The sequence below is a fragment of the Oncorhynchus mykiss genome, chromosome 24, assembly GCF_013265735.2.
Source record: "Oncorhynchus mykiss isolate Arlee chromosome 24, USDA_OmykA_1.1, whole genome shotgun sequence".
Taxonomy (NCBI): Eukaryota; Metazoa; Chordata; class Actinopteri; order Salmoniformes; family Salmonidae; genus Oncorhynchus; species Oncorhynchus mykiss.
Genome location: NC_048588.1, coordinates 39,106,265 through 39,117,043, shown reverse-complemented (window position 1 = coordinate 39,117,043; position 10,779 = coordinate 39,106,265). Strand labels below are relative to the sequence as shown.

Genomic DNA, 10,779 nt, shown 5'->3' with positions numbered 1-10,779 from the left:
GTGAAGTGTTTTATACTGGGGTTACAACATAGTGAAGTGTTTTATACTGTACTGGGTTACAACATAGTGAAGTGTTTTATACTGTACTGGGTTACAACATAGTGAAGTGTTTTATACTGGGTTACAACAGTGAAGTGTTTTATACTGTACTGGGTTACAACATAGTGAAGTGTTTTATACTGTACTGGGTTACAACATAGTGAAGTGTTTTATACTAGGGTTACAACATAGTGAAGTGTTTTATACTGGGGTTACAACATAGTGAAGTGTTTTATACTGTACTGGGTTACAACATAGTGAAGTGTTTTATACTGTACTGGGTTACAACATAGTGAAGTGTTTTATACTGGGTTACAACATAGTGAAGTGTTTTATACTGGGTTACAACATAGTGAAGTGTTTTATACTGGGTTACAACATAGTGAAGTGTTTTATACTGGGTTACAATATAGTGAAGTGTTTTATACTGTACTGGGGTTACAACATAGTGAAGTGTTTTATACTGGGTTACAACATAGTGAAGTGTTTTATACTGGGTTACAACATAGTGAAGTGTTTTATACTGTACTGGGTTACAACATAGTGAAGTGTTTTATACTGGGGTTACAACATAGTGAAGTGTTTTATACTGGGTTACAACATAGTGAAGTGTTTTATACTGGGTTACAACATAGTGAAGTGTTTTATACTGGGTTACAACATAGTGAAGTGTTTTATACTGTACTGGGTTACAACATAGTGAAGTGTTTTATACTGGGTTACAACATAGTGAAGTGTTTTATACTGTACTGGGTTACAACATAGTGAAGTGTTTTATACTGGGGTTACAACATAGTGAAGTGTTTTATACTGTACTGGGTTACAACATAGTGAAGTGTTTTATACTGTACTGGGTTACAACATAGTGAAGTGTTTTATACTGGGTTACAACAGTGAAGTGTTTTATACTGTACTGGGTTACAACATAGTGAAGTGTTTTATACTGTACTGGGTTACAACATAGTGAAGTGTTTTATACTAGGGTTACAACATAGTGAAGTGTTTTATACTGGGGTTACAACATAGTGAAGTGTTTTATACTGTACTGGGTTACAACATAGTGAAGTGTTTTATACTGTACTGGGTTACAACATAGTGAAGTGTTTTATACTGGGTTACAACATAGTGAAGTGTTTTATACTGGGTTACAACATAGTGAAGTGTTTTATACTGGGTTACAACATAGTGAAGTGTTTTATACTGGGTTACAATATAGTGAAGTGTTTTATACTGTACTGGGGTTACAACATAGTGAAGTGTTTTATACTGGGTTACAACATAGTGAAGTGTTTTATACTGGGTTACAACATAGTGAAGTGTTTTATACTGGGTTACAACATAGTGAAGTGTTTTATACTGTACTGGGTTACAACATAGTGAAGTGTTTTATACTGTACTGGGTTACAACATAGTGAAGTGTTTTATACTGTACTGGGTTACAACATAGTGAAGTGTTTCATACTGTACTGGGTTACAACATAGTGAAGTGTTTTATACTGGGTTACAACATAGTGAAGTGTTTTATACTGGGTTACAATATAGTGAAGTGTTTTATACTGTACTGGGGTTACAACATAGTGAAGTGTTTTATACTGGGTTACAACATAGTGAAGTGTTTTATACTGGGTTACAACATAGTGAAGTGTTTTATACTGGGTTACAACATAGTGAAGTGTTTTATACTGGGTTACAACATAGTGAAGTGTTTTATACTGTACTGGGTTACAACATAGTGAAGTGTTTTATACTGGGGTTACAACATAGTGAAGTGTTTTATACTGGGTTACAACATAGTGAAGTGTTTTATACTGGGTTACAACATAGTGAAGTGTTTTTTACTGGGTTACAACATAGTGAAGTGTTTTATACTGGGTTACAACATAGTGAAGTGTTTTATACTGGGTTACAACATAGTGAAGTGTTTTATACTGGGGTTACAACATAGTGAAGTGTTTTATACTGTACTGGGTTACAACATAGTGATGTGTTTTATACTGGGTTACAACATAGTGACGTGTTTTGTACTGTACTGGGTTACAACATAGTTAAGTGTTTTATTCTGGGTTACAACATAGTGAAGTGTTTTATACTGGGTTACAACATAGTGAAGTGTTTTATACTGGGTTACAACATAGTGAAGTGTTTTATACTGTACTGGGTTACAACATAGTGAAGTGTTTTATACTGGGTTACAACATAGTGAAGTGTTTTATACTGGGTTACAACTTAGTGAAGTGTTTTATACTGGGGTTACAACATAGTGAAGTGTTTTATACTGGGTTACAACATAGTGAAGTGTTTTATACTGGGGTTACAACATAGTGAAGTGTTTTATACTGTACTGGGTTACAACATAGTGAAGTGTTTTATACTGGGTTACAACATAGTGAAGTGTTTTATACTGTACTGGGTTACAACATAGTGAAGTGTTTTATACTGTACTGGGTTACAACATAGTGAAGTGTTTTATACTGGGTTACAACATAGTGAAGTGTTTTATACTGTACTGGGTTACAACATAGTGAAGTGTTTTATACTGTACTGGGTTACAACATAGTGAAGTGTTTTATACTGGGTTACAACATAGTGAAGTGTTTTATACTGGGTTACAACATAGTGAAGTGTTTTATACTGGGTTACAACATAGTGAAGTGTTTTATACTGGGTTACAACATAGTGAAGTGTTTTATACTGTACTGGGTTACAACATAGTGAAGTGTTTTATACTGGGGTTACAACATAGTGAAGTGTTTTATACTGGGTTACAACATAGTGAAGTGTTTTATACTGGGTTACAACATAGTGAAGTGTTTTATACTGGGTTACAACATAGTCAAGTGTTTTATACTGTACTGGGTTACAACATAGTGAAGTGTTTTATACTGTACTGGGTTACAACATAGTGAAGTGTTTTATACTGGGTTACAACATAGTGAAATGTTTTATACTGGGTTACAACATAGTGAAGTGTTTTATACTGGGTTACAACATAGTGAAGTGTTTTATACTGGGTTACAACATAGTGAAGTGTTTTATACTGGGTTACAATATAGTGAAGTGTTTTATACTGTACTGGGTTACAACATAGTGAAGTGTTTTATACTGGGTTACAACATAGTGAAGTGTTTTATACTGGGTTACAACATAGTGAAGTGTTTTATACTGGGTTACAACATAGTGAAGTGTTTTATACTGGGTTACAACATAGTGAAGTGTTTTATACTGTACTGGGTTACAACATAGTGAAGTGTTTTATACTGGGTTACAACATAGTGAAATGTTTTATACTGGGTTACAACATAGTGAAGTGTTTTATACTGTACTGGGTTACAACATAGTGAAGTGTTTTATACTGTACTGGGTTACAACATAGTGAAGTGTTTTATACTGGGTTACAATATAGTGAAGTGTTTTATACTGTACTGGGTTACAACTTAGTGAAGTGTTTGACTGATTTTATTTGATAATCTAATAATCAGATATTGAGGACTTCAGATTTTATATATTGGCTGATAGAGGTTTTGTATCAGGCTACGTGTGTGTATAATGTTTGGCTGTACTATGCCCCCTCCCAGGTCCCTGCTGGTAAGTCAGTGAAGGTCAAGTTCAGTACCTTCCTGTTATCAGAGCTGGGTCAGGAGAACACGAAGGACTGTAACAAGGACTATGTAGAGATCAACAACAAGAGGTGAGATGTTTGAGAAGCACCTCCCCTACTGTTTTACCTCACCCGGCACCTCCCCCTACTGTATTACCTCACCCTGCACCTCCCCTACTGTATTACCTCACCCTGCCCCTCCCCTACTGTATTACCTCATCCTGCACCTCCCCCTACTGTATTACCTCACCCTGCACCTCCCCCTGCTGTATTACCTCACCCTGCACCTCCCCTACTGTATTACCTCACCCTGCAACTCCCCCTACTGTATTACCTCACCCTGCACCTCCCCCTACTGTATTACCCCACCCTGCACCTCCCCCTACTGTATTAAATGTTAAAGCCTGAATTTAAAATGGATTAAATTGTGTGTTCGTTTTTTTCGCAATACCTCATCTTGTCGAAGTGGAAGTATGTTTTGACACATTTTTTACTGGTTTGATTCAATAAGTATTCACCCCCTTTGCTATGGCAAGCCTGAATAAGTTCAGGAGTAAAGATGAACTCCGGTTGCATGGACTCACTGTGTGTGCAATAATAGTGTTTAACATGATTTTTTGAATGACTACCTCATCTCTGTACCCCACACACACACATAATTATCTGTAAAGTCCCTCAGTCGAGCAGTGAATTTCAAATACATATTCAACCACAAAGACCAGGGAGGTTCCAATGCCTCACAAAGAAGGGCACCTATTGGTAGATGGGTAAAACATTTTGGTAGTTAGGAGCTTTATGGGCCTGGTTCCTCAGCAACTGGCCTGCTTTATGGGCCTGGTTCCTCAGCAACTGGCCTGCTTTATGGGCCTGGTTCCTCGGCAACTGGCCTGCTCTATGGGCCTGGTTCCTCGGCAACTGGCCTGCTTTATGGGCCTGGTTCCTCGGCAACTGGCCTGCTTTATGGGCCTGGTTCCTCGGCAACTGGCCTGCTTTATGGGCCTGGTTCCTCGGCAACTGGCCTGCTTTATGGGCCTTGTTCCTTGGCAACTGGCCTGCTTTATGGGCCTGGTTCCTCGGCAACTGGCCTGCTTTATGGGCCTGGTTCCTCGGCAACTGGCCTGCTTTATGGGCCTGGTTCCTCGGCAACTGGCCTGCTTTATGGGCCTGGTTCCTCGGCAACTGGCCTGCTTTATAGGCCTGGTTCCTCGGCAACTGGCCTGCTTTATGGGCCTGGTTCCTCGGCAACTGGCCTGTTTTATGGGCCTGGTTCCTCGGCAACTGGCCTGCTTTATGGGCCTGGTTCCTCGGCAACTGGCCTGCTTTATGGGCCTGGTTCCTCGGCAACTGGCCTGCTTTATGGGCCTGGTTCCTCGGCAACTGGACTGCTTTATGGGCCTGGTTCCTCGGCAACTGGCCTGCTTTATGAGCCTGGTTCCTCGGCAACTGGCCTGCTTTATAGGCCTGGTTCCTCGGCAACTGGCCTGCTTTATGGGCCTGGTTCCTCGGCAACTGGCCTGTTTTATGGGCCTGGTTCCTCGGCAACTGGCCTGCTTTATGGGCCTGGTTCCTCGGCAACTGGCCTGCTTTATGGGCCTGGTTCCTCGGCAACTGGCCTGCTTTATGGGCCTGGTTCCTCGGCAACTGGACTGCTTTATGGGCCTGGTTCCTCGGCAACTGGCCTGCTTTATGAGCCTGGTTCCTCGGCAACTGGCCTGCTTTATGGGCCTGGTTCCTCGGCAACTGGCCTGCTTTATGGGCCTGGTTGCTCGGCCACTGGCCTCCTTTATGGGCCTGGTTCCTCGGCCACTGGCCTCCTTTATGGGCCTGGTTCCTCGGCCACTGGCCTCCTTTATGGGCCTGGTTGCTCGGCCACTGGCCTCCTTTATGGGCCTGGTTCCTCGGCAACTGGCCTGCTTTATGGGCCTGGTTCCTCTGCAACTGGCCTGCTTTATGGGCCTGGTTCCTCGGCAACTGGCCTGCTTTATGGGCCTGGTTCCTCGGCAACTGGCCTGCTTTATGGGCCTGGTTCCTCGGCAACTGGCCTCCTTAATGGGCCTGGTTGCTCGGCCACTGGCCTGCTTTATCAGGAACTGAAGCTAGACTGTTACCTTTTGCGTCTCTCCTAAGGAACATTCATATTCTACAATAACATGTTTGAACAGAATATAAACGTTCTGCACTTCCCCTTTTCTCCATGTCCCTTTCCATGTCCCTCTGTCCCTTTACATGTCCCTTTAAATGTCCCTTGGTCACTTTCCATGTCCCTTTACATGCCCCTCTGTCACTTTACATGTCCCTCTGTCCCTTTACATGTCCCTTTAAATGTCCCTTGGTCACTTTCCATGTCCCTCGGTCACTTTCCATGTCCATTGGTCACTTTCCATGTCCCTTGGTCACTTTCCATGTCACTTTCCATGTCCCTCGGTCACTTTACATGTCCCTCTGTCCCTTTACATGTCACTTTAAATGTCCCTCTGTCCCTTTCCATGTCATTTTAAATGTCCCTCTGTCCCTTTCCATGTCACTTTCCATGTCCCTCGGTCACTTTCCATGTCCCTCGGTCACTTTACATGTCCATTGGTCACTTTCCATGTCCCTTTAAATGTCCCTCTGTCCCTTTCCATGTCACTTTAAATGTCCCTCTGTCCCTTTCCATGTCATTTTAAATGTCCCTCTGTCCCTTTCCATGTCATTTTAAATGTCCCTCTGTCCCTTTCCATGTCACTTTCCATGTCCCTTGGTCACTTTCCATGTCACTTTCCATGTCCCTCGGTCACTTTCCATGTCCCTCGGTCACTTTACATGTCCCTCTGTCCCTTTACATGTCCCTTTAAATGTCCCTCTGTCCCTTTACATGTCCCTTTAAATGTCCCTCTGTCCCTTTCAATGTCACTTTAAATGTCCCTCTGTCCCTTTCCATGTCATTTTAAATGTCCGTCTGTCCCTTTCCATGTCACTTTCCATGTCCCTCAGTCACTTTACATGTCCCTTGGTCACTTTCCATGTCACTTCCCATGTCCCTTGGTCATTTTCCATGTCACTTTCCATGTCCCTCGGTCACTTTCCGTGTCCCTCTGTCCCTTTACATGTCACTTTACATGTCCCTTGGTCACTTTACATGTCCCTCTGTCCCTTTCCATGTCACTTTCCATGTCCCTCGGTCACTTTCCATGTCCATTGGTCACTTTCCATGTCCCTCGGTCACTTTACATGTCCCTTGGTCACTTTCCATGTCACTTTCCATGTCCCTCGGTCACTTTCCGTGTCCCTCAGTCACTTTACATGTCCCTTGGTCACTTTACATTTCCCTCTGTCCCTTTCCATGTCACTTTCCATGTCCCTTGGTCACTTTACATGTCACTTTACATGTCCCTCTGTCCCTTTCCATGTCACTTTCCATGTCCCTCAGTCACTTTACATGTCCCTTGGTCACTTTACATGTCCCTCTGTCCCTTTCCATGTCACTTTAAATGTCCCTTGGTCACTTTCCATGTCCCTCGGTCAGTTTCCATGTCCATTGGTCACTTTCCATGTCCCTCGGTCACTTTACATGTCCCTTGGTCACTTTCCATGTCACTTTCCATGTCCCTCGGTCACTTTACATGTCCCTTTACATGTCCCTTTAAATGTCCCTCTGTCCCTTTCCATGTCACTTTAAATGTCCCTCTGTCCCTTTCCATGTCATTTTAAATGTCCCTCTGTCCCTTTCCATGTCCCTCAGTCACTTTACATGTCCCTCTGTCCCTTTACATGTCCCTTTAAATGTCCCTCTGTCCCTTTACATGTCCCTCTGTCCCTTTACATGTCCCTTTAAATGTCCCTTGGTCACTTTCCATGTCTCTCGGTCACTTTCCATGTCTCTCGGTCACTTTACATGTCCCTCGGTCACTTTACATGTCCCTTGGTCACCTTCCATGTCCCTTTAAATGTCCCTCTGTCCCTTTCCATGTCATTTTAAATGTCCCTCTGTCCCTTTCCATGTCACTTTCCATGTCCCTCGGTCACTTTACATGTCCCTCTGTCCCTTTACATGTCCCTTTAAATGTCCCTCTGTCCCTTTCCATGTCACTTTAAATGTCCCTCTGTCCCTTTCCATGTCATTTTAAACGTCCCTCTGTCCCTTTCCATGTCACTTTCCATGTCCCTCAGTCACTTTACATGTCCCTTGGTCACTTTCCATGTCACTTCCCATGTCCCTTGGTCATTTTCCATGTCACTTTCCATGTCCCTCCGTCCCTTTATATGTCCCTCGGTCACTTTCCGTGTCCCTTGGTCACTTTACATGTCCCTCTGTCCCTTTCCATGTCCCTTTACATGTCCCTCTGTCCCTTTCCATGTCACTTTCCATGTCCCTTGGTCACTTTACATGTCACTTTACATGTCCCTCTGTCCCTTTCCATGTCACTTTCCGTGTCCCTCAGTCACTTTACATGTCCCTTGGTCACTTTACATGTCCCTCTGTCCCTTTCCATGTCACTTTACATGTCCCTCGGTCACTTTACATGTCCCTCGGTCACTTTCCATGTCACTTTACATGTCCCTTGGTCACTTTACATGTCCCTCTGTCCCTTTCCATGTCACTTTCCATGTCCCTCGGTCACTTTACATGTCCCTTTGTCCCTTTACATGTCCCTTTACATGTCCCTCTGTCCCTTTCCATGTCACTTTAAATGTCCCTCTGTCCCTTTCCATGTCATTTTAAATGTCCCTCTGTCACTTTACATGTCCCTCTGTCCCTTTACATGTCCCTTTAAATGTCCCTCTGTCCCTTTACATGTCCCTCTGTCCCTTTACATGTCCCTTTAAATGTCCCTTGGTCACTTTCCATGTCCCTCGGTTACTTTACATGTCCCTCGGTCACTTTACATGTCCCTTGGTCACTTTCCATGTCCATTGGTCACTTTCCATGTCCCTCGGTCACTTTACATGTCCCTCGGTCACTTTACATGTCCCTTGGTCACTTTCCATGTCCCTTGGTCACTTTCCATGTCCCTTTAAATGTCCCTCTGTCCCTTTCCATGTCATTTTAAATGTCCCTCTGTCCCTTTCCATGTCACTTTCCATGTCCCTCGGTCACTTTACATGTCCCTCTGTCCCTTTACATGTCCCTTTAAATGTCCCTCTGTCCCTTTACATGTCACTTTAAATGTCCCTCTGTCCCTTTCCATGTCATTTTAAATGTCCCTCTGTCCCTTTCCATGTCACTTTCCATGTCCCTCAGTCACTTTACATGTCCCTTGGTCACTTTCCATGTCACTTCCCATGTCCCTTGGTCATTTTCCATGTCACTTTCCATGTCCCTCCGTCCCTTTATATGTCCCTCGGTCACTTTACATGTCCCTTTACATGTCCCTCGGTCACTTTCCATGTTCCTTTTTATATTTCAAGCTAGACTCCAACACAGGTATTGTGGAGAGTTGACCTGTTATCGTAACATGTCTGTATTGTGGAGAGTTGACCTCTTATTGTAATGTGTCTGTCTCAGGTATTGTGGAGAGTTGACCTCTTATTGTAACGTGTCTGTCTCAGGTATTGTGGAGAGTTGACCTCTTATCGTAACATGTCTGTATCAGGTATTGTGGAGAGTTGACCTCTTATTGTAACGTGTCTGTCTCAGGTATTGTGGAGAGTTGACCTCTTATTGTAACGTGTCTGTATTGTGGAGAGTTGACCTCTTATTGTAACGTGTCTGTCTCAGGTATTGTGGAGAGTTGACCTCTTATCGTAACGTGTCTGTCTCAGGTATTGTGGAGAGTTGACCTGTTATCGTAACATGTCTGTATTGTGGAGAGTTGACCTCTTATTGTAACGTGTCTGTCTCAGGTATTGTGGAGAGTTGACCTGTTATCGTAACGTGTCTGTATTGTGGAGAGTTGACCTCTTATCGTAACGTGTCTGTCTCAGGTATTGTGGAGAGTTGACCTGTTATCGTAACGTGTCTGTATTGTGGAGAGTTGACCTCTTATCGTAACGTGTCTGTCTCAGGTATTGTGGAGAGTTGACCTCTTATCGTAACGTGTCTGTCTCAGGTATTGTGGAGAGTTGACCTGTTATCGTAACATGTCTGTATTGTGGAGAGTTGACCTCTTATTGTAACGTGTCTGTCTCAGGTATTGTGGAGAGTTGACCTGTTATCGTAACGTGTCTGTATTGTGGAGAGTTGACCTCTTATCGTAACGTGTCTGTCTCAGGTATTGTGGAGAGTTGACCTGTTATCGTAACATGTCTGTATTGTGGAGAGTTGACCTCTTATTGTAATGTGTCTGTCTCAGGTATTGTGGAGAGTTGACCTGTTATTGTAATGTGTCTGTATCAGGTATTGTAGAGAGTTGACCTCTTATTGTAACGTGTCTGTATCAGGTATTGTAGAGAGTTGACCTCTTATTGTAATGTGTCTGTCTCAGGTATTGTGGAGAGTTGACCTGTTATTGTAACGTGTCTGTATTGTGGAGAGTTGACCTCTTATTGTAATGTGTCTGTATTGTAGAGAGTTGACCTCTTATTGTAACGTGTCTGTCTCAGGTATTGTGGAGAGTTGACCTCTTATTGTAACGTGTCTGTCTCAGGTATTGTGGAGAGTTGACCTCTTATCGTAACATGTCTGTATCAGGTATTGTGGAGAGTTGACCTCTTATTGTAACGTGTCTGTCTCAGGTATTGTGGAGAGTTGACCTCTTATTGTAACATGTCTGTCTCAGGTATTGTGGAGAGTTGACCTCTTATTGTAATGTGTCTGTATTGTAGAGAGTTGACCTCTTATTGTAACGTGTCTGTATCAGGTATTGTAGAGAGTTGACCTCTTATTGTAACATGTCTGTCTCAGGTATTGTAGAGAGTTGACCTCTTATCGTAACGTGTCTGTCTCCGGTATTGTGGAGAGTTGACCTCTTATCGTAACATGTCTGTATTGTGGAGAGTTGACCTCTTATTGTAACGTGTCTGTCTCAGGTATTGTGGAGAGTTGACCTGTTATCGTAACGTGTCTGTATTGTGGAGAGTTGACCTCTTATTGTAACGTGTCTGTCTCAGGTATTGTGGAGAGTTGGCCTCTTATCGTAACATGTCTGTATTGTGGAGAGTTGACCTCTTATTGTAACGTGTCTGTATCAGGTATTGCGGAGAGTTGACCTCTTATCGTAACG

General features: G+C 43.0%; 1 protein-coding gene across 1 annotated transcript in view; it reads left to right on the top strand.

Annotated features, from left to right (window-relative positions):
* The first annotated feature begins 3,617 nt into the window (after positions 1 to 3,617).
* Positions 3,618 to 10,779, top strand: part of st14a (ST14 transmembrane serine protease matriptase a) — a 16,600-nt gene continuing 9,438 nt past the window's right edge. Inside the window, exon 1 of the mRNA XM_036962186.1 lies at positions 3,618 to 3,727. The gene's annotated coding sequence lies outside the window, so the exon portion shown is untranslated. The remainder of the gene's footprint in view (positions 3,728 to 10,779) is intronic.